This window comes from Vanessa cardui, chromosome 17, assembly GCF_905220365.1.
Source record: "Vanessa cardui chromosome 17, ilVanCard2.1, whole genome shotgun sequence".
Classification (NCBI taxonomy): Eukaryota; Metazoa; Arthropoda; class Insecta; order Lepidoptera; family Nymphalidae; genus Vanessa; species Vanessa cardui.
In genome coordinates, this window is record NC_061139.1 from 7,578,118 (window position 1) to 7,602,596 (window position 24,479).

Here is a 24,479-nt window from a genome sequence, read left to right on the forward strand (position 1 = left end):
TTGTGTGGGATGAGGTCAGTTATGTGCTTTTACTGTACCTCTGACGAGGTATACAAGAAAAGATAAGCTGAAGAACTATATTAAGTAAACACACCATTTTAGTAAATATTCAGATTGAGAAGATGATATTCGTCATGACTGACAGACTGAATGATTAACAAGGTGCACCTAATTAATTCGTAACAATTTTGTTCAATTATGATGTAAATCCCCTAAATGCACCTACATTTGTCTGGAACAGCATTCTTGCCTTTCCGGGGACTGAAAAAGCAAGAATGCTGTACAAACTTGTAAAAATAGGTTTAAAGCGTAGAAAACTAACTATATAGCTTATATAGTAATAATTTTAGCTCCTACATGAGTGACATGATCACTATGTGACCAAACTCCTAAAAAAAAAATCATAATTAATTCTATAATAACTTTTACATTGCGGTAGGGCTTTGCGCAAGTATGGGTACGATCCACTCATCAGATATTTTCTGCTACCCAACAATACTTGGTATTGTTCTGTTACGGTTCAAAGGGTGATTGTGCCAGTATAACTACAGGCACAAGGGCCATAACATTTTGGCTTCCAAGATTAATGGCGCAAAGGAAAGAGTTGATTGATGACCACTACTACTACTAAAACGTAGCTCATTTGTTCGTTTGACTGACATAAATTTAAAAAATATTAACATTAAAACATATTCAAAATATCTCATACTGCAGAACCCAAGCTAAATTTTCCAAACTATAAAACAAAAATACGAGGCGACCTTCGAAATTCGAATGATGTCAAAAGTAGCATATATAAATTCAGAAGACTCTACATTAACCTATATTTGATTCTAAATTTAAATTCGAGAGATAGCATAAAATTAAAATCGTTGGCACAATAACGCGAGGAATAGCAACCATTTATTTTGAATACATATTACATTTTAAATAGAAGGAACTGGAATCATGGCAAATGTTATTTTTATGATATTGGTTGGCGGACGAACATATGGGCCGCCTGATGGTAAGTGGTCACCACCACCCATATATAATGACGCTGTAAGAAACATTAACCATTCCTTTCATGGCCAATGCGCCACCAAACTTGGGAACTAAGATGTTGTGTCCCTTGTGCCTGTAGATACACTGGCTCACTCACCCTTCAAACCGGAACACAACACTACCAAGTACTGTTGTGTGGCGGTAGAATATCTCATTAGTGTGTGGTACCTACCCAGCCGGGCTTGCACAAAGCTCTACCACGAAGAAATTATTTATGGATGAATTATGTTTGTGATCGTTAAACTGGTTACTTTAAGGTCTCCCGCGAAACTTTACGTTTATTTAAAAGATTTTTTCGAATTTCGTAACCTATGCAAACAAGGTTTATTAGTCACTCATTTACATTTGGCGCCAAAATTATGAAATATTATTTAAATGAAAAAATTAATGTCAAACAGTATAAATTAGTTGAGATGGATTTGAGGTTGTCGAAAAAAAAATATGCTTAAATTTTGTTTACGTTTTTATTTTATTTTTTTAAACAGCCGATCTACCGTTTTTTAAGCGGCCAGTTACTTTTGTCCGCTCTCTTAAATTAATTATCTGTTAAATTGTATCAATTGAACAAATTGATAAAAACAATCAAGAATCTTAAATTTTCTGCACATCTACAGCTGTGGTGTGGTGTTCGTGAGAACCATAGCCAATGTTTTATGAGCAGCTGTCGTCCCATAATCATTGGGACAGAAATCTTACGCTATTAATATTTAAGATTAGAAAGAAGAAAACAGCATGTACAACACAGGTATAACCGCCTGATCAGCAATTGCACGGAAAGTCGTTTATGTATAAAAGGAATGTATATAAGGCTTCCATATCGAAGACTCGAAAATTAGAGAGACTCGAAAATTCACACATTACATTCACTTATATGTAGTAAGAGCGTGTAAAGTACCCACTACTGGGCTAAGACCTCCTCTTCCTTTGAGGAGAAGATTGGGAACATATTCTACCACGCTCTTCCAATGCGGATTGGTGGATATACATATAGCAGAATTTCGTTGAAATTAGGCACATTAAGGTTTCCTCACGATGTGTTCCTTCATTGCCGAGCTTGAGATGAATTATATATAATTTAAAAAGTCAAAGTCGTAAACATTTTTGAATATAGAAATATTTTAGACTTGCTTATTTATTCCTCAGATTTGAGAGTGACCTTAAAGAAACTTAGCGGGTTATATTTTTTCATTTTTGTTTTCAATCATTTAGTATTAATACCTAGTATCTTCGGTATAACACAATTTACAACTATTAACGAGTCGTAACACAGGTTTCCTGAGACGTCTACGTACGGCTTTCCTTTAACGCTGTAGTAGCTTAGGTAAGTTTCTAGAAATTAAAATAAGAAATTGGTATTATAATAGTCAATTGGTAAACGTTTCGAGATAATATCGAGAACACCTCCATGTGGATTCTATATATTAAATCAAGAAAACATTTCATTTGAATATTGAAGGTCGGTACAATAAAATATATATGTATATTGCGCATTTATATAATATATAAAGAAATTGACGTCCTTATTTATAGAACATTGTATATTCAGATTTCGATCTTCCATTTACGAATCAAAAATCTAGATGTTTACTTGAAAAATGAATAAAGCGCTTCGTATAATAATTTAATTCTCATCCTTATTTATTAAGTGTCATTTAATATTAAAATAAAAAACAGAGCGATCATAGTTCTGAAGATAAATGGTAATCCTTGTCGACGTACATTGTAACCTGTCTAGCCTAGATAATGTTCTGTACCTAGCTGAACTTAACTGCGTAATATTTGGTACGGAAGGATAAAATCAACGAATGACGTAAAAATTCAGCAGCTTTAAAATCACAAGTTATAGATACGAAAACAATTATAGGTACACAGATTCACAACAACAACAGATTGCATATTCCCACTGCTGGGATAAAGGCCTCCTCTACCTTTGAGGAGAAGGTTTGGAACATATTCCACCACGCTGTTCCATAGCCGCTTGGTGGAATACACATGTGGCAGAATTTCTATGAAATTTGTCACATGCAGGTTTCCTCACGATGACACAGATCCACAGTTTTTATTATTTGAAAATGGTCGTCGCACAGTTTCGGAATTCAAGTATGCTTTATAACAATTTTCATCAAATTTGGTTCCGTGGGGTGACCGTGAAAGCGTAACAGATGTAATTTCGTATTTATCTTAATATATAAAAATCCAGTGTCACAATGTATGTTCCCAGTGAACTCTTCACCAACTTAACCGATATTGATGAAATTTGGCATTTATGTGTAATTTGGTCCAACTTAAGAGATAGGATAGTTTTCATTTCGATTAATGGCCTCAATGATTTATAAATAACAATAAACTGATTATCAAAGTTGATTGTTGTTATTAATTGTAAGTTACGAAAATTTTTAATTTGTGTTAAATTTTGTCTTTTAAATCCTTCCTTAATCACTCAGCCACAGCAACGTGTGGCCGGGTCTGCTAGTAATACGTATAGATTGAGTAGCAAATTTGCTTTAAATTGTTTTCACGGACACGATTATACCAAGAGTATTCTTTTATTATTATGACACCAGGTTACACATGGTTTTGTATAGTATCTAAAGCAATGCTATACTTTGAGGTACTTATATCCTTACAATTATTTGAATTTCGTACGCAAAAAGAATTATTCAAATTAAACTGGAATTGAGCTGAGATTATCGTATTACACATACTGTATACAATATAAATATACATTTCAATAGTCATGTATAATACGAACAAGGCAAATTGTTCTCGAGCCGTCGTCTCATTGTATGCGTTCAACTGCACATATGTAAATGGTTACATATGACTAACCGAATCTATAAATAGACACTAGGGATGGTCAATGTGATAACTGGTTCAACACTCAACTGGTTATATTTATATACCATCGTCTAAATATAGACGAGGATGGAAATAACATCCAGAGATTGTTCACACGTCCATAATTATCTGTTTCGAGTTTATTTTTAAATTTTATGATTATACATTTTTATTAAATTAAATAAATTATTCTATATATAGTTGGTATTCAATTCTATATTGAATAATACGTGTTGTATTTCATGGTTAAAATGAATAACATTGTCTAAATGGTCCTAAGCTGGGATGATGTTTTCTCATTATGCTAGTTGGGAGAATATCCTACCACGCTACTAAAATGTATATAGGTATACTTTTGATAACAGATTTCTACTCCGTTTGACCGATGACTGCTAATGTTTATCAGTATCCATAATGACGTAATTAAAAATAATTATAATAGAACATATATTTTTCATACTACTATGTCAGTAGGTGCTAGACATTATGTATATTTCCCGTATTTAATTATATCAATAACTATCAAGCTATCCTCTTTTATTGATCATTTTTATAAATTCCCAGGCACTGTGTACAATGTCCAATGGTACGTAACACATACAAAGACTAAACAATGTCTGCTGGGTTTATATACAAACAAATGTATCACGTGACACTTGCATGCATGCCATAGATACATAGAATGGAAGCTACTTAAACACTGCGTAGATAATCTATTTATGAACTACTATTTTTCGCCCGTGTTTTGCCGCCTCTTCAGGAGGGTTTTAGAAAATAGGCCATTGGGGTTCAATCTTACTTGAAACCACTTGTCATCAAATTCGTTACAGTTATTTAATCGTGAAATCGTAACAGACAACTTATAGACATATTTACTTTAGCATTTATATTAGTATACGATCTCAGTGGTCGAGTGGTGTGTACACCGGTTTCCATGGGTACGCCACTCTGAGGTCCCGGGTTCGATTCCCGGCCGAGTCGATGTAGAAGGTTTATTACTTTTCTATGTCGTCTTGGGTCTGGGTGTTTGTGGTACCTTCGTAACTTCTGGTATTTCATAACACAAGTGCTTTGGCTAATTGATTTTAATAAATTATAAACAGCCTTTTACTATCCCATTGGTGGGATAAGGCCTCCTATAGTTTGGAGCTCACTTAGAGGTTATATATACTGATGTACATTATATACAAATAACAGTTATTTACAGAGTTAAGTTGTAACTTGTTTCTGAGTTTAATTGTTTATAAGGTATATTCACGTCATATAATAGTATTTATAACAATGAAGAGCTCGTTGAACTGTCTAGGGACATTATTTTATGACATGAACGAACTTACTTATTAGCGTTTAGTTAAACAATTATCTCTCTCTTTTTCTCATCAGTAACAAGACGTTCAAAAGAAGAAGACAATACAATGTTTCAAACTTCATATTTCATTAAGTGTAGATGATAAAAGATCAGACGGTGTGTTCATAGTCTAAAAGTAGAAAGACGAAAACAACATTATCTGTTAAAAGATAAAGACGGAAAGCAGAAAGCAATATGATATCTATGAATGATAAATGAGATAAAAAATACAAAAAAATAAGTTCATTTTTTTTGGTAGTATTATCATATTATTTGAAACATTGGTTGATATTGAGCATATGATTTGTAAAACCGTTGTAGCTCAGTGGCAAAAAGACAAATCTCCTTGCTTTGCTTTATTACATATTTCATTTATTCGCTTCAGTACTTTAGCTTTAAAAGCGTAAGAGACAGATATACTTTCGCATGTATAATAATAGTCGCCCGCGACTTCCCTCGCGTTTTAAGCTGCTGGTTGTCACGCGTTAGGTTAGGTTAGCCTATGTCCCTTCTTGGAGTTCAAGTTTGCTGTTCTGTTCAGCAGTTTGGTTAGTAAAAGAGAGACAGACAGACAGAGTTACTTTCACATTTTTTTTTTCATCCTCCTGCCCTTATCCCAATTTTATTTGAGGTCGGCGCAGCATGTCTTCTCCTCCCATACCTCTCTGTCAGACGTCATCTCACAAGTAACATTCTTTCTAACAATATCGTCTTTCACACAATCCATCCATCGTTTCCTTGGTCGTCCTCTACCTCTATATCCATCCACATCCACGCTCAAGGCCTTCCTCACAATATGTTCCTCATTCCTCCGCATTACATGCCCATACGATGATAGCCGCCTTTCACATAACTTCTCGGCTATCGGTGTCACTTTCAAACTTATAATATTAATAATAAAGATTAGCATAGATTAGTAAATATGTTATGACCTACGATGAACAAACTGAGGATATCCATGTTTTAGAAGAATAAGATAATTGCGCTCTGTAATAGGGCTCGTATGACCGTCTGAGTATCCACTCGTCAATTATTCTAGCACCAAGCATCAATATGTATTGCTGAGTTCCGGTTTGAAGGGTCCAGTATAATTACAGGCACGGGGGACCTCAGAACAGCTCCGTTGTTCGAGTGATTTATATTTCTTGAAGAGCTGATGTCCACGGACTAGAGTTAATTGATCGTATTTCCCTTAAACGTTAGATGATAGATAGAGGTGGTAAGTGGTCTAATCTTAGCCGAAATTACCAATGAGTCACTAACCGAGGAAACTAAGATGATATGTCCCGTTTGGCTATAGATACACTAGCTTACAAATCGTTCCAAATTATTTAGCGGTAGAATATTTGATTTGGGTATTAACTACCTATGGGTTGAAATTAAATTAAACCTTATAACAATGGGTCAACGCAAGCTCCTAATCTTTCTACATATAGACCAATTTCGTTTGACATTAAATGCAGTACTTATTACGTTTTGTAATTGACAACAATTTCTATTTTTATCCGCTTTAATAAAGCGCCCACTGATCTACCGACGTAAGAACGCGCACTAGAGATTTATAAATTGTTAGTTGCATTTGAACATACACAATAAACCTACTAAAATTATACAAATAATTAGTACGATTTGAAAACAATAAATTTATAATAGACACGATTACTTAGTTATAAAAAGAGTGTTATTTTTGTTAAGAATTAAATAAAATGTGTTCAATATTTGTTTATAATTTGTCTTTAAAATGAATTAAATAATACACATTCCAATTTACCTATTATTGTATTTATTTTCTCAATATGACTGTAACGTAATTTTAAAAAATATAATAATGAGGCGTGAAAGTCAACCCAAATTCAATGTGTCTTTTTTGTTTTTTGTGTCATTTCGTGTTCATTTTATTTATTTATACAAAAAAAAAATACCAATGATGATGTGTCTTGAACAATACAAGACAGCGTATATCTATGACTTGTGCGCAAACACAGGTGTATATTATGTTCAATTACCTACGACAAACGCAAATTCATGTGCTGGAAAAAAAGGCTTGTGCTTGCCGTGTTATAGAGGTAACTTCGAACAGTCCAAAATCCGGAACACAGGGAATTCCTAAAAAAAAATTAAATGTTTTTTTTTTCTCGACTTGATTTCTAGCTTTAAATTGATGATAATCAGCCTTATAAACAGAACTCTCAACTAACCTAAAGAATCAAATAAATCATATGTTGAAAGGGTAAACCAATTTTTGTCCCAGTGATTATGGGACGATGGCTGCACATAAAATTGGTCTTGGTCTCCTTTTAAAGAACTTCAGCTGCAGATGTGCAAAAAATTGAAGACGATTCTTGATTGCAAACTCAATTATTACGATTTAAAAGATAATTAATTTTAGTGAGCGGAAAAAATCACTGGCCTGATACTGTTTACAGAACGGTACTTCGGCTGTATAAGAAAAAAAAATGAAAGACGTTCGAAATTGTTTTCGATAAATTCTAGCTTAATTAAAAAAAAAAAACATTTAAAAGAGGATTTATAATTTTGTCTCAAATTGTAAATGAGTGACTGGCAGTTTACAATGAAATAAAAAATACGCGTCATATGTTCCGAAATAAAAAAAAAAAAACTTTGAATATTGAATAAACGCGAAGAGGGAGACCCGCTTGTGTATAATACGGTATGTATTGTCGCTTCTGCTGTTAATCTTGCAACGTTAAATTACTTATGCAAATGCATGCAATCAAGGTCAGCGCAAACGTAACCCGTTCAGTCACTAATACACCTAATACGCGTATATTACACTATTATTTCATTATGTTATATATTTATAATGCGGTTTCATTTGTTGTATTAAGATAATTTCATTTGTTGTGACTGTTCTATAAGAGTTATGTCGTCTCTTTCATTTAAACTGCATTTTGCCTTGAGTAAATAAGACAAAACATACTTATGAATAGTTGCACCAATTTACTAGTCGTTGCACGTGCCTTCGCTCGCGTTTACAGGTTTGTCATCAACTTTTATGCATAAAATAGTAGACTTTGGACTTTGTTGGAGTTCAGGATTACCTTATAAAAAAATCATCAAATTCTTGAAAGACGAACACAGTTACTTTTTCATTTGTTATACTAAGATAGATAAATTTCAAAATTAATTTTCTCGTATTGAATTATCATTTAATAAGAATTAACTCGTGACAACCCTGAAATTATTTTGTAAGTACATAGTTTTGAAAGAATTAATGAGGGAATTTTTGTGTGCAATAATTTACGTTATCGTGACCACACAAACGTGGCCGGTTTGCGCAGATATAAGCTATACGACTATGTGGAGGAATAATTGTAGTTATTAGTGAGACAAACAGGATCACCTGTAATGATCTTCAAATCATTACCGAAACTAAACCAAATACAAAACTGGTATAAAATGTTTTATAATATATGGTTTCGTTAAACAACGATTTGCATAAAATTTAAAATGATTGCATATGTATATTATCATTACATATTTATTTTTTTAATTTATCATCATTGGAAATGTCTCGAACCTGAATTTGAATGTTTTTTAGGTTTCATATACCCATATATGTGGTAAGTTTTCGAAGTAGTTTTCAGTGGTCACCTTATTATTTTCATTCATAAAATAAAGTGGACAAAATGGTGGTGGCTATAGCAGTGGTGACCTCTAGTTACTGACCTCTAGTCTGATGGTAAGAGGTCATCACTGATGTTATACAAACTTTTAATTATTATGTCAAATCCACCAACGAATGCTACCGACCTAGGTAACTAAGATGTGACGTCCTCTATCTTAAGCCCAAACATCCTTCAAACCGGTCTCAACAATTCTAAGTACTACCGCTCAGAAGTATATATCAGTATATGGGATCTGATTGACTTAATTGTGATTTTGGTAGTAGTGTAGTACCAGGCCTACTTTCATTTAATCTTCTATTTATGTCAATGGTAAGTTATAATAATTTTAGTATTATCACTTAGAAATGAGTCGACCACTTTTGGGATATTTTTAATGTGGTGTTTTATTTAGGTTTTACAGTACAAACACAAATCCGCCCCGATATTAAACATCACAGAAACCCATAAGATAAGCAAACATGCCAGCGAAGATGATCACTCAAGCAATAAACGCTTTAAGATCAAACACTCTTTGAGATTGTACACAACTATTGCATCTACGAATAGCAAGGATATGTATATTTCAACTAGAATGTTTTTAGTTGAAATATTATTCACATAATTTCATATACTTTGTCTGTGTCTTTGTAGTAATATACAATTGAAATGACAAATACAAAACGTTTCTCATCGAATTGTAAGTAATAGAATTAGATAAATTAAAATGTCTTAAAGAAAAGATAGATTTTTTTGTAAACAACTATTTCAATTCCAATTATAAATAGTAATTCAAATCGTTCACTTAAAAAGCTAAAAAAAATGGCATGCTTTGCTAATGACCTGATAGAATTTTTGTCCTGACCGATTTCAATCACAGCGGCAATCCTCAAGGGAAACCAGCCAAGACATAAGAGAGTATGCAAACACAGCTGTGTCCAGCGAAGATCAGCTGATTTTCATCAAAAATATAACACACCAAAATGTATTAAAGTAGAATTTTCTCGATGGAAAAATGCATTACTCGCTTCTGCCACCTGAGGTGGGAGGGGGAGATTCTATGTGGGACTCAGCGATGCCCTGAACTCCTAAGTACACCGGAATACCTGCTAAAAAGACAGCGGTACACAAGGTCGCTTTCGTATGCTGCTGTGACGGCACAGTGAGCCAGTGGATGTTGTTAAAAAAAAAACCCAAAACACAGGTCTATTCCCTAGCTCACATAATTCGATGGCAAATCTGACAAGTTATGGATGATTGAAGTTGAAAATTCATGTTGAAAATACAGATCTCCATAATATTAAGTAAATATTATACATTGATTAGTTATAGTAAATTTATTTCTAAGAGAACTATATTAATTATATTTTGTGAATTTCAAGATACAGGCTTGTCGATTAGGGGTCAACAAAACCACCAAATAAACAGAATATGTTATTGTTTATAGTTTTCGTAATAAATATTTATTATTATAATATTTGAATAACTAAATATGCGTTTGTACCGAATGAATTCAATACGAATTAAAAATTCAAATCGAATCATAAATTACAACTTGAAGTATCAAAAATCAGTAAAATAACGTCAACGTTCGCTAACGTATAATTTATATCCCGATACGAACAAAGTCTGTCACGTAGCCAAAACTAACAAATAATAGCCAACTGGCTAAATGCCACATTACGTAAAACAGAGGGCTATTCCGTAACCAACTCGAAAGCCACTTCAGAACACGATCGTGAAACGTTATTGATATGCGAAAATGACCGTAATAATGATAATATTTGAAGGACAAACGCATCATAATAGCGTATCAACTTAAGTCGGTTTTTGTTTGCAGTCAAAGTCAAATTCTCGATTAATTAAATGTAGAATTCATTTATGTACTTATTGATTGACAAAAATCCACTACCGGTTTGGAAAGAAGTATAAAATGATTAAAACCGGCAAATTAAAATAAACGAGTTTTGTTTTCTTAATTTATTGTTAACAATGTATGTATATACATATATTTATGAGCTGGAAGCGATCGATATAATTCCAGAGTTTTTCATCTAACAAATCATTACTTTTAAAACATATAAAATGCCGTAAGTTTTTATTTAAATTTTAGAACTGCTTCGCATACATTTTTCCACGAAATAATTGCCAGCTAGCTTAATGTTCTTTCCTGGTATTAATAGTAAGTACGTCACAAGTGCGTCTAGAAATTTCTAGAATTCTCAAATATAAATTAAAAGCTACATACGAGGTCTCTGTTTTTATTTCTATAAATTTAATTTTTAACGTTTACGCTTCTGCTAGCTCGTTGAGTGGGTACCATCCAATCATCATATATTCTACCACCAACTATACATCGTCTTTTCGGTTTGATGGATGAGTGAGCCAGTGTAACTACAGACATAAGGGACATAACATATTATTTCCTAAGTTTCGTGGCGCATTAAAGATGTATGGAATGGTTAATATTAATCATCAAGGCATGGACCATTTGCCTGTTCGGCTATAATAAAAGCTCCTGAACTAGTCATATACGAAGTTCGTTATATTAATGCAGCATTTCCCTGTCTATATGTATGCTTAGATCTTCAAAATTACGCAACGTATTTTGATGCAAATAGATAGAGTGATTCGAGGGAAAGGTTTTTGTATAAAATAAATGGACAATTTATTAAAGAAAATAATACTTTTAGAAGTTTCTAATGTGATGTCGTAAATAAACAAATTCTTAATTATATTTAGTACCACTATTGCACCCGTGCGAAGCCGAGGCGGGTCGCTAATATATAATAAAACAATTAGGTATTCAAGTCGTAATTCGTTAAATGTATATAACTATGTATGTAACATTAAATTTTAATGATAATTCGCACTATGTTAATTTTGCGATCGTAATAAAATGTATCGGTCGCTTTGATTTTTATTATTTAGGAATAATAAAGCTTACGGCAATTAACATTAATAGCTTATTCTATAAACGTACATTCAGACAATTATTTAATACAAATAAAAGATACATTAGTCCATCGACCTTAGAATTAGCATGACTTGATTAGAAATAGCATTATGATTATTTAAGTAATTAATCGAAAATGTAAATTGCTATAAAACAACACTATTTATAAAAAGTCAGGTTCCAGAGAATTATACATAGAATCATTAATTGTCAATTAATGAATATTATTAATTCAATGAATCCTTACTTGTACCATCCCTACTTTTACAATAGCTGTGTATACGTCTTGATGTAATAGTTTTTTTTTTAATTTTCCACTTTTTTTACTGGCGAATGCTTAAATTTTGTAACGATGAAATCTAAAGATAATTCTAAATAATTAATTATTCCAACTTAATATTCTGCAAAAGGCTTCGGATACAAGTTTATCTCACCGTCATTATTTGCGATTACCGTCGACACGAATGTTTAACACGGACACGATATTCATTAAATATAGTATTTATTACGTTAACAATAAGGATCATTATTGAATGATCGTTACTAACAGTAATGTCGATTGTAGAAGAGAAGGTTCATTTGTATTTATGAAGGTTTTTCAACGTTGTCGGGTACATAATAATATCGAGTTTTGCGAATTCAACGATTGAATGTAAATTATCAATCCGTAACAAACTTGGCATGGTCCAATGCTTCACCTTGCGTAACATCAAAGGACGCGATTATAATCACAAATAGAAAATTAATATTCATGTTTCTAGCTAGATTATCACGATACCGTTAATCTTTCTTTTCTCTTAGTTTAACTATTTGGTAAATTTCAGGTCATAAAATACGTAACACTATGTAATATTCGAGAGCCTTTTATTCTAGTCACGTTTACGTCGTCACATTTATTATAATCCTGACATAATATGACAAGTAATGTGCTTTGTCCATATACATATATATATGCAGAGACAAAACAGTTTTGTACACTTTTGTGTAACTATTCTGTTATCGATAAAACAAATTTGAACAAATCAGAATAAGTCGGTGTCCACATTTCACGAATGTTGATAGCTGATATTATGTTTTTTAAATGTTATATGTTCATTTTGGGTCGTTTTATTTATCATTACACAGTATAAAACAAAGTCGCTCATCGCTGTCTGTCCCTATGTATGCTTAGGTCTTTAAAATTACGCAACGGATTTTGATGCGGGTTTTTTTAATAGATAGATCGGTTCAAGAAGAAGGTTTTTGTATTTAATACATGGCCAATTAAGTAAAGGACCAAAGATTATTTTTTTAATTTCTACTGTGACGTCATAGCATTGCACCCGTGTGAAGCTTGGCTGGGCCGTTACTGTACATATCTACATATATCTATATTAATATTGTAAAGAGGAAAACTTTGTTTGTTTGTTTGTAATGAATAGGCTCAAAACAACTGGAACGATTTAAAAAAATCTTTCACCATTCGAAAGCTACATTATCCACGAGTAATATAGGCTATATTTATTGCTTCAAAAGATAAGGAGTCCTTACTAAAACTTAAGTAACGTAACCCAAGGTGGTAAAAGAGCTTATGTCCGCCCGGGTGAATCTGGGACGGGCCGCTAGTTTAACTTATATGTGAATCAATCACGTGGCTGAGATCTAGTGATGACGACCGTCATCGTCGCGGTTGGTGACGACTAAAAGTAATTAAACTGTATTTACTTAAGCATACCTCCTTAATAATATAACTTGCCTTATTCACACATACAAAGAATGAATTGCCTTCGTTCTTTGTGTATGTAAAAAAATATAAAAACTTTTTATTTATGTTTAAAACTAGATTGATCTGTGACGTCATGATTTCACAAATTCTTTACGTGTATTGTCGTAGACAGGTTATACGTCACATTGCAGTGCTATTCTGTAAGAATGCATTTTGTATTTCACAAGTGAAATGTTGTAAAACTACGTACAGTGACAAGCAATTTTGATACTTGTATTCTAGAATTTTTAGCTCTACGATATACTTATTTCAATTTTTTCTTATAGAATACCTCCATAGTTTTGGCGCCGGGTACAAGTACTAAATATAATGATTTGTTTTAATAATGGTATAAATGTACATTAATTGGTTAACAAGTAGTTTTTATATTTATTTGTTTTTGTTCTCAAGCCTTAGATCAAATATTTTCTAATAAGGTGTTTTCTTTCTAATATGAAATTGATATTTTGATACTTGACTATCTTTGTACTATTATATTTTTATAAACGATTTTGAGACTACGATTGCCAAATTTGTAAATACTTTTGATATTTGACGTCATTTATTGAGTATCTATTTCCTTATAAATCTTATCATTGACTGTCAGATAATATTAGTATCACATGTCTTTTCTTACCTTAAGACAACAATAACTTATGTCATCATACTAAAAAATGATTACGCAACTTCCTATCATAATATCGATATTTGTTAAAATTTTTAATAATAGACAATATTTTTAAATTATTGATTTCTTTCAAATGGCAATACATATACTTAGTATTAAAAAAAAAAACAATAAAGTGACGTTTTCGAAGAGTTCCATTACACACACATTTATGATCATCGCGCATTAGTGAGTGACGCTCGTACTTACAAGCTGTGTCAGTGTGGGTAAGACAGACAGCACAAAAATACAAATTAAATTATATTTGTAAAATTTGTTTTACAAAAAAATAATTTACGTGGAAGGGCGCGCCTTAACGACTGATAGGGCTAGGCATAATGTAATTATGACGTATTTTCATAAGAAATATAACTTCAAAACGGATACTATATGTGTTATGTTAGTACAGAAAAGATGAAAGATTTTTGCTTTTACATACATCTACGAATAACAAAAATATATTAGACTCTGAAATTATGGCATATCTGACATATCTTAGGACTACAATTTTATAAATACTCTATTCCAATCACAGAAAGAAAAAAGCAAAATAACCAACATTTGACAGCAAATTGACAAAATTTGAATTTATGAAGTAAAATCAAAGTGGAAATAAGCAGATAAGTGTAATAGTGTTGTATTATAAATAAAGATAATACATTAATCATAAACCCTTAGTAGTGCACAAAATCTGAGTTATTAGCAAATCGCATAAAATACGTTAATCCAAGGTTTATATAAACTAACTACGTAAAGAATAATTACGTAAATTCTAGTAAACAAAAGTCACATCTAGCATCGAATCTAAATATAATCAATTCCACAAACAGTATCGGAAGAGTATCGTTATCTTTACAAATTAGTGCAAATAGATCTAAGCTTTAAACTATTATTCAGTTCAGGTTTATTTGTGTGAGGAATAGGTGAAATTTTATCAGAATCAAAATCGGTAACGTTTTGTAATAGCTATAAATTAGTGGAATTGACCCCCAATTCTGAAATATAACTTTTCCCAATCGAGCCCATATACCATTTAGCTAAAAATATGAGCATTGGTTTATATTTAGCTCACACAAGTGTTATGCAATGAAACGTTGAATCTACAATGAACAGGACAACAGAAGGTCGCGTTTACACTTCGTAATGGTTACAAATTGAGAAATTTCGGCTACGTGATCCCAAGACACAGAATCGATATTATAATTTTTATGAAACTAAAGACTTGCAATGCCTTTTAGAAACAAGTAATTGTGGTTACAAGACTGTTTAGTTCATATTATATCACAAAAAATATATATATGTATATGCTTTACTTTTATATCTATATAAATATTATAAATGTGAAAGTAACTACTACTTACGTACTTGGTGGTAGGGCTTTGTGCAAGCCCGTCTGGGTAGGTACCACCCACTCATTAGTTATTCTACCGCCAAATAACAGTACTCATTATTGTTGTGTTCCGATTTGAAGGGTGAGTGAGCCAGTGTAACTACAGGCACAAGGGACATAACATCTTAGCTCCCAAGGTTGGTGGCGCTTTGACAATGTAAGGAATAGTTAATATTTCTTACAGCGTCATTGTCTAGGGGTGATGGTGACCACTTACCATCAGGTGGCCCATATGCTCGTCCGCTAACCTATACGATGAAAACAAAATAACTCTGTCTGTCCATAACTCTTTCACGACCAAACCAATGAACCTAATTCGATGAAATTAAGTGTGAAGCAAACTTTACCTCCAAGGAAGGACATATGCTATCTTTTTTTCCTAAAACAAGAACCACCCCCAGCACGAGCGAAGTTGTGGACAAAAACTAGTTAACTATAAAATGCTAACGATTGATATCTTCTAAGAGTTAACAACGAAACATAATAGAACTATTTGTCGCCCGTGTCGTAACAGACAGAAAGACAGGAGATAGCAGTTACTTTCGTATTTATAACGTTAACATAGTTGTGATATGATTTCCTAATATTTAATATAATCGTATTATATATATATTATTCTCTTGTTTGTCATTCGATACGCGCTGGTACCTCGAACAACTGCTATTTCAACCAAGTCACGTGTACAAAAGAATTACATACATTTTTTGCATAGTTGCATTATTCATGCCAACGTCGGCTGTAGCTATTGATTGGATACAATTAGGTTGTTTAAAAATGTAATCGTATATATGCAGAAATAAGTATCTATTTAGAAATTAAATAATGAGATTCAAAGTGGATTGTCACTTTTAAAGCACACTTTGGTCAAATATATTGCACTACGGAATTTATTTAAGCACTCAATTGAATTAAAAGAAACGTAGTCTTTTCTAAATTTTAAAGGTAAATTGTACAAAATGTGGTGCATAAAAAACAATACCTACAGTAATTTTTGTAAGTAGGCTTGTAAAATTAAAGGAATGTGTAATAATTTGTTAGAAATACTTCTTTATGCTAATACATTCATATTATAATTATATATTTACTAAACTCATATTTTCTTAGTGTATCCGTTTTTGTAAAAATGTTATCGATTTTAGAACGTCATTGGTATGGCTGTATAAAATAATACAAGATGTTTTCCCGCGAAAACGGATTATTAAAAAAAAAAGAGTCGCGCATGGAACGACATTTAAAAATGATTGTAAAATTCGATTTGTTAACTTCAGGGCAATAATAGTTTATAAAAACAAAACCAACAATAAATAAATACTATACATTTTACTGGCGTATTTATTAAATCTGAAAAGATTTTAGTGTTATTATAGTAGGTATCTGCGCTTCAGTAAAAAGCTAGAAATTTATTAATGTATTTACACACTATGTAGTGTATTAATCAGCTGAAATGAGATTATTATCGTATGTATAAACACTAAAAATAAAAAATGACGGTTAATATAAAGTAAAAATTAATATGTAAAAATATCTATTGCAACAGATGCAATAACGGGGTATAGATACGAATTTTCAAAGTCGAGCGATAAATCTGGCGTAACTATAAAGTTGAAATAGTGCTGCAGCCATTAACGCCATTTATATGAGAAAACACGTTCACTTTGCCAAAGTGTATAATTGTTTTTGTGTTCTAGCTTTGAGCTATTTTGGTGTTACCAACGTTCAATAATAATCATATATTTATTAGAGATAAGCTACTTTATTTTATATATAAAAAAACTAGCGTCCCAACCCGGCTCCGCATGGGTGCAACAACACAGTGGAAACTTCTAAAAATATCAGGGTTATTTAACTAAATTGTCCGTGTATTATATATAAAAACTTCTTTTCGAATCACTTTATCTATCAAAAGAAACCGCATCAAAATCTGTTGCGTAGATATATATAAATATTTAAACATACAAGGATAACCTATAGGGCTATAGGGACAGAGAAAGCGACTTCGTTTAATACTATGTAGTGAAACTTGTCTAAGTTAACCGTTGAGGAGATTATCTGGAGATTTTTAGAGTACCAATACTATTGACAATCGTATTATTCCTGTTCAGCCGATCGATCCAAGCGGAGGTTTTCGGAAGGATATTTTGATTTTGAATCGAAATAGAATCGAGAACGTAATATGTATAATAACGTTATACTTAGTAGAATTGGCCCCTGGTCATGCTAACCAAATAATTGAATTGTCATCGCAAATAACCGATCTTGTAAAATTTCAACTTCGTAGGATAAGAAAAAGTGTTACTAATTGCTCTTATAAGATTCGATCTAAACACACTCGAAATAAAAATCAAAATATTCTTTTTTCAAGTAAGCTTATAAAACCTCTTTTGAATTGAATGCATTAACTAACACATTACAAATAAAATAAAATGTTTTAAAATTGGATAATTTTACCTTATCATAAACACTGTCACAAATAGCGCGAGACGAGAAAAAAAAACAATGCAGCCCGCATATATAGTGACGTCATGTCAACTATTTCTTGAATGTTAAAATATTAGAGTTGCATTTATGTGCATTAGAATTGCAGGATAAAAAACTCATATGTTAAATAGCTTGATAAAGCCAAGAGCAGTTGTTTGAACTATTAATTCTTAAAGAAAGATTGTGGGGGAGAGTTTTTGTGTTCTTAAAGTATCGTAAGAAAACATGAATGGTTATTTTTATTATGAAAGTTATTTAATACTGGAGAATTACCATTTTTTTTTTTACGAATGACTTGTACACGAAACTCGTGAATAAGACATTCGTAAATAATGTCGAAATATCGAGCTCCACCAACAAAAAATATAAAACATGGTAAATATCCCTTATTAAATAACTTTAATAAGCCTGCATTTGTTGGATGAAATTCTCTTATATGAACAGAGTTTTAATTTACTTGAATGCATGTATGCGTTGACAGACAAGATACAGCCTATACAAAATGTGGATAACTTGGGAAATAAAATCTTTGTTTAAAGTATATTGCTAAAGTTTTACGGATTCACCCCTTTTAATTTCAAAATCAACTTATAGTCATCCATACAAATGTCAGTGCATACAAAGACTTTTTTATAATGATTATATATACATTTTTGGCCAATGTACACAACGAATACACAATAACAGTTTTATGTAATTTTCCACATGCAAAGCCGCATCAATTATTTTTAATGATGAATTAGTATGATGTTTTATTGAGATTTTTTGTAAATCTAAAAGCATCGTGTATCTTAATTTTTGACGTCTGGAAATATTCCGAGCAGTGTTTTTGTAAACATAATTCGGTTTTAATGCTAAACTTCCTCTCGTTAAGGATCTCGTTAAAATTATTTATGTACATACATATTATAAAACAAAGTCCCCCGGCCGCGTCTGTCTGTCTGTTCGCGATAAACTCGAAAACTACTGAATGGATTTTCATGCGGTTTTCGCTAATAGATAGAGGGATTCATAAGGAAGGTTAAGGTATATGATTTATTCAGGTTTTTGTGTATAACAATTGTTAAACAAGTCGGTAAAAGGAAACAAAAATATATAGGTAAATAAAAGGTAAAAAATACTCATGAACGCCCGTGCGAAGCCGGGACGGGTAGCTACTTAGTAAATATTTATAACATTAAAGTCTCGAAGTAGGGAGAGATAGTTATATTCATGTTTGACCTTAGATAATAAATGAAGCGTAAACAGTTTTAATGGTTGTTGACAATTTGACGTCTTAATGATATTACGAATTAAAGAGTTCGTATGATTGTCGCACTATTTCGTTCAGAAATAATTTATTATGTTGTTTTACTTTTTTTTTAAGAAGCAATGACCACAAACTGTACATATATACAAATACATATGTGTCTAGTAATACAGATGATGGAAATTCAGAATAAAAAATATTGTAGGTATATAATAAGTTGTACTATTATTCGTTTATAAATATTTTAATGAGATAACGTTATTAATTAGTAACGTTATAACAATAAATAATAATAAAGCACGTTTTTTAGGTGTGATTGTTGCTGTAATACCGAAAAAAAAGGATGAGACTGTGTCAGTGCTGATAAATGCGTTGAGATAACTGAGGATATGACTAGGGATACAGATAGAAAAAACACAGTCCACTGACCCCAAATAAATAACAACAGCAGCCTGTAAATTTCCCATTGTTGAGTTAAGGCCTCCTCTCCCTTTGAAGAGAAGGTTCGCAACATATTTCACCACGCTGTTCCAATGCGGATTGGTAGAATACACATGTGGCAGAATATCTATGAAATTAGATACATGCAGATTTCCTCTCGATATTTTCCTTCACCGTCGAACACGAGATGAATTATAAACACAAATTAAGCACTTGAATATTCAGTGATGCTTGTCTGGGTTTGAATCCGCAATCATCGGTTAAGAAGCACATTGCACGCGTTCTAACCACTGCCATCTCGGCTCCCAATGAATAACGATGCTTTTGCAAGGGTTATGTGAATGAACATTTATCCAATATCAACTTCAGAGAAAAAGTATCATTATAATTTATTTGAGTTCATTTTAATAGGAAAAGACTTGAATTCATTCATATATTATGGATAGGTATTATTAAAATATTTTGACTCATAATGAAGATTTATAACTGAAACGTCGAAAACGATCGCAGTAGCCTTGCTCTTCGTAATGGGTATTTTTGTTTACTCAAAGGCAATGATATTCTAATAAACAGATATGTTATACCTATACTAAACAACAGAAAAAAGTGTGCCGCGCCGGGGACCGTATATTTTACATTTCGTTACAAGTAAAAAGGATAGCTTGATAAAAACAATAAGTAAAAGGGATAACTAGATGTTTTAATTGCGCATAACGTATTACTATATAATTATGATGTATTATAACGTATTACTGGCATAATTATGATGAAAACGACTAAAGGCAAACGTCCCAATTAGGACGTTTTCTAGTCTTCACTTTTTGCACGTTAATGACATATCCGTTTACTAGAACATCATTGCTCAAAGGGAATTTATGTGCAAATGAGCATTTTAATTCATAGACGAAATTCATATATGATATTGTCTTTTTGTTTTATAAATTAGCAGAAATACGAGACGTAATTCGAATGACCTTTTAATATTGTAAAATTATTATTTCATAACTAATATTTGGATGTGGTAACAATCGTTTCTAGTGTAAAGTTATCTTGTTGTGATAAGAATAAACATATTTTTAAAATATAGTATTAGCTGGATCAGATCGTAATTTCTTCTCACGTGATGATAAATATGTCAAACCCAAATAATGGTTTATATCATCATTACGTCATAGTATAAAACAAAGTTGCTTACCGCTGTCTGTGGAAATGTATGCTTAGATCTTTAAAATTACACAACGGATTTTGATGCGTTTTTTTAATAGATAGAGTGATTCAAGAGGAAGGTTTATGTGTCCAACAGTAGAGAAACACTAATAATTTTAGTCATTTCTAATTATCTATGTAATATAATTTTTTTTTTTATGACAAAAAAGCTGTGAACTTTATAAGACATTCCGTAGAATATTCCATATAATTATTGTACTGGTGCGAAGCCGGGGCGAGCCACAATTTCAATACTATATATAAATGTAAATTTACTAAAAAGCAACAAAAGGAAACATGTCCAGGCTCCATTGTCAAGGGACTCCGAAATATTTATACTGTATTTTTTCCCTTATCTCGTGGGCCCCGAAAGGGCACACTACGAAAAAAAAAGCCGATTAAGATAGGTCTAATAACCATTTGGAATTGGTATGGAAAGGGTATCGAGAAAAAAGTAATCCGTAACCATGATATTCGTTTCTAAGTTAAGCAGTTAAGTTTATACTCAAGCTGCGTCGTTTTTTTTTATAACAAAGTTCGTAATATATGTACAGTCAGAGAAAGAAAACCTTCGTCATTTTTGAAATTGATTCCCTTATCAAGTATTAAACTCTTAGTTCCTTTTGAATCTAAACATCAAAGGCGACGAACCTTTTCTTACCGCGACTGTACATCAGAGTTATACCAATGTAAGAAATATAAAACAGACCATGCGCTGTCAATAAACCGATTCATACAAATCAAAGCACTCCGTGACTAATTATAATTGCACTTAACTGTATACTTTAAAGTGGATTTTTATGTTTGGCAATGTAACTCGGTCTATCGTGATATCATAATAAAAATAAATACTATACTATCTAAAGAATCTTATCAAAACCGATACGGTATTTCATATTTTATATAACGTTATAAAAATCTTATGCAAAACATCGTATGAAATTAATGATAGCAATTTTTATCTATAGCGTTCTGATCGATATGGCAATGCGGTTATCTTGACGTCATAGAAAAATTCGAGCTTCCGAAACATATACGATGGCACATATTAATTTATTTAATGCACGCGCTATTTGTATCAAATTTACGTTTTTATTCGTAACTATAAATAACACATAAATGACATTAACATATAAGACATGAATATTCACAATCAAAGATCTTAGATAAAGTAACTATTAATATTCATAGTCTAAAACACAGGTTCGCTATGAAAAAAAACGCCCTGAATCAATGTGTGGTTATATAATAAATTAATATGTAATAAAGTGAATCTAAATGCAGTCATTTACACAGATACTAAGACACAATTATATATATAAATGTATAGATAATGTAAATTACTTGATGTAAAGTACTTTATAATTCGAAAACGTTTAACAAAGTCAGTCATAATAAAAATAAAATTGGTCGAATACCGGTTTGGTATAATACGATGATTAACAGTCAGGTCAGAAAATTAATGCAACTATGTACCTGATTTACAATATATGTCGGTAATACGATAACATAAGAATTATATCACTAATTGAATATTAAATATATTTAGTTCATTGATTTATTTATAATAATAACGACAGCGCAATCATATTTAGATATATGAATGCATTTTTTCCGTGTTACATCCCAATCCTTATTATGCAATTTATTTTAAACCTTTAAAAAATATCTGTTAGTAGACTGGTAGGTTCTCTTAATTCATAATAACTAAAGTTCAATTCCTATCATTTCTTTATAATTCTTTAATAGGTATTCGTAATTAAACTTGAGTGCCATCTGTTTTATAATAATGTGTTTAATATTTGGAAAGCTGGTTATTGAGTATTTTACGGATAAATATGTGTACACATAAACAACACACACAGTTATATAATAATATTTTGGATTAATAAATAATACTTTATTGCATAAAATATTCTCGAATTGAAATTTCAATTACGGTAAGATTTGTTTCTGCTGGATATTAGGAAATAGGTATTTTATCTAACGGTGTTTCGTTCATTATTAAATGGTTAGGGCGAAACGTCAGTGTAAGTATTTTAACAAATATGTTTTATGCTAATTCGAAAATTATAAAAAAAAACATCGTATTTATTTTTAATTTAGAATTTAAATTGTCTTTTAAAATATCGAATTCTATTAACATAAGCTATGTAATAAATATAAATTCGAAATTCAAGGCCAAATATCCTTTTAAGCGATATCTCAAAAAAGTTTGAATGTGTCTAAAAACAAGACAGATATTATAAAAATAAAGCCACGTTCCGAATTTAAATAATAACATACACATGTAGCTACTGTTAAATACAATATATTGTCTATGTTTTTTTTCTTTGATTTATAATACTCTGTTATTCTTGTTTTAAAAACGTAATGACTACGTAAAATAACGGAACGAAACGCGCTCGTGGTTCCATTTAGACTATTAACGCATACCTACATAGTAAATAAACGCTACAATATCTCATGCAATACGTAATGAGGTAATAGGGTACTAAGTTACTAACTTAAGTAAAACGCTGATTAACCTAACCGCCATTACTGGGCGAGTTATTTTTAGATTCCGCAGAGAGATCACTGCTTTGTCTGCCTTAATGTAAATGAGTGAACTGCAGCGTTTCCAGTGCAGAGCCGGCTTTCAAAACAATACATGCATTGTATAAATGACATAACCTTAAACTTTAATACAAGTTAGAACGTAAGAATTAGAAAGTATATCTCACCGGGACCACTACGCGACGGTTTTCTCATTTTCCAAGTCGTCATGTTCACATTCAAAATATAAAAACACAGTTGAGAGGTTATGTTCAGTTGTCACATCATTTTGACAGGCGCAATTAAACCGCCACCTGCATGCGCGGGCGTACTCACGAGACAGTTCCCGGTTTGGTAATATTTATTCAGAGTATTAACATAGTTTAGGGACAGGATAAAGCCGCAACTCGTCTTGGCATCGCGGCCAATGAACGGCGTACAGCCGAGTCAAGGTCACTGAGAATCAGCGGCACACGACGCCGCTAGAGGGCAGCTCGACACGAGTAGCTACCTCGCTGCCCGTATGGCAACTAAACAGAGACTGTAAGGCTATAAGCCCCGCCGTGATGCGCCGATAAGCGGTATAAGGTATAAATAAAAACGCCGCGCTGTGAATATGAATGAATGCGCAACAAATTTACGTCATTTATCCAACGTTTTATACGGGTGAATAAGGGAAAAGTTTCTGGATGAGTCAATTAGTTGCTGTTCTCACCACTGATATACTTTAAACTATCTATTTAAAATGAAATTAGTATGTAAATATATAATAAATAATATCTTTTACGTCAATAGGTATTCGCAGACATATAGGTATTTTGTTTTATTGCTCAATGACATTGAATTGTATTTAGAATATATGAAACGTAGTTTTTAGAACATAAACAATACCTATAATTATAATATATTGGTAAATTTACATATTGAGGTGATTATCATAATTCATAACCGAACGAT

At 31.9% G+C, this 24,479-nt stretch overlaps 1 protein-coding gene across 1 annotated transcript in view; it reads right to left on the reverse strand.

Annotated features, from left to right (window-relative positions):
* LOC124536810 (cGMP-dependent protein kinase, isozyme 2 forms cD4/T1/T3A/T3B) overlaps positions 1-24,061 on the reverse strand; it is a 149,572-nt gene extending 125,511 nt beyond the window's left edge. Inside the window, exon 1 of the mRNA XM_047113418.1 lies at positions 23,711-24,061. The gene's annotated coding sequence lies outside the window, so the exon portion shown is untranslated. The remainder of the gene's footprint in view (positions 1-23,710) is intronic.
* Positions 24,062-24,479: the final 418 nt, after the last annotated feature.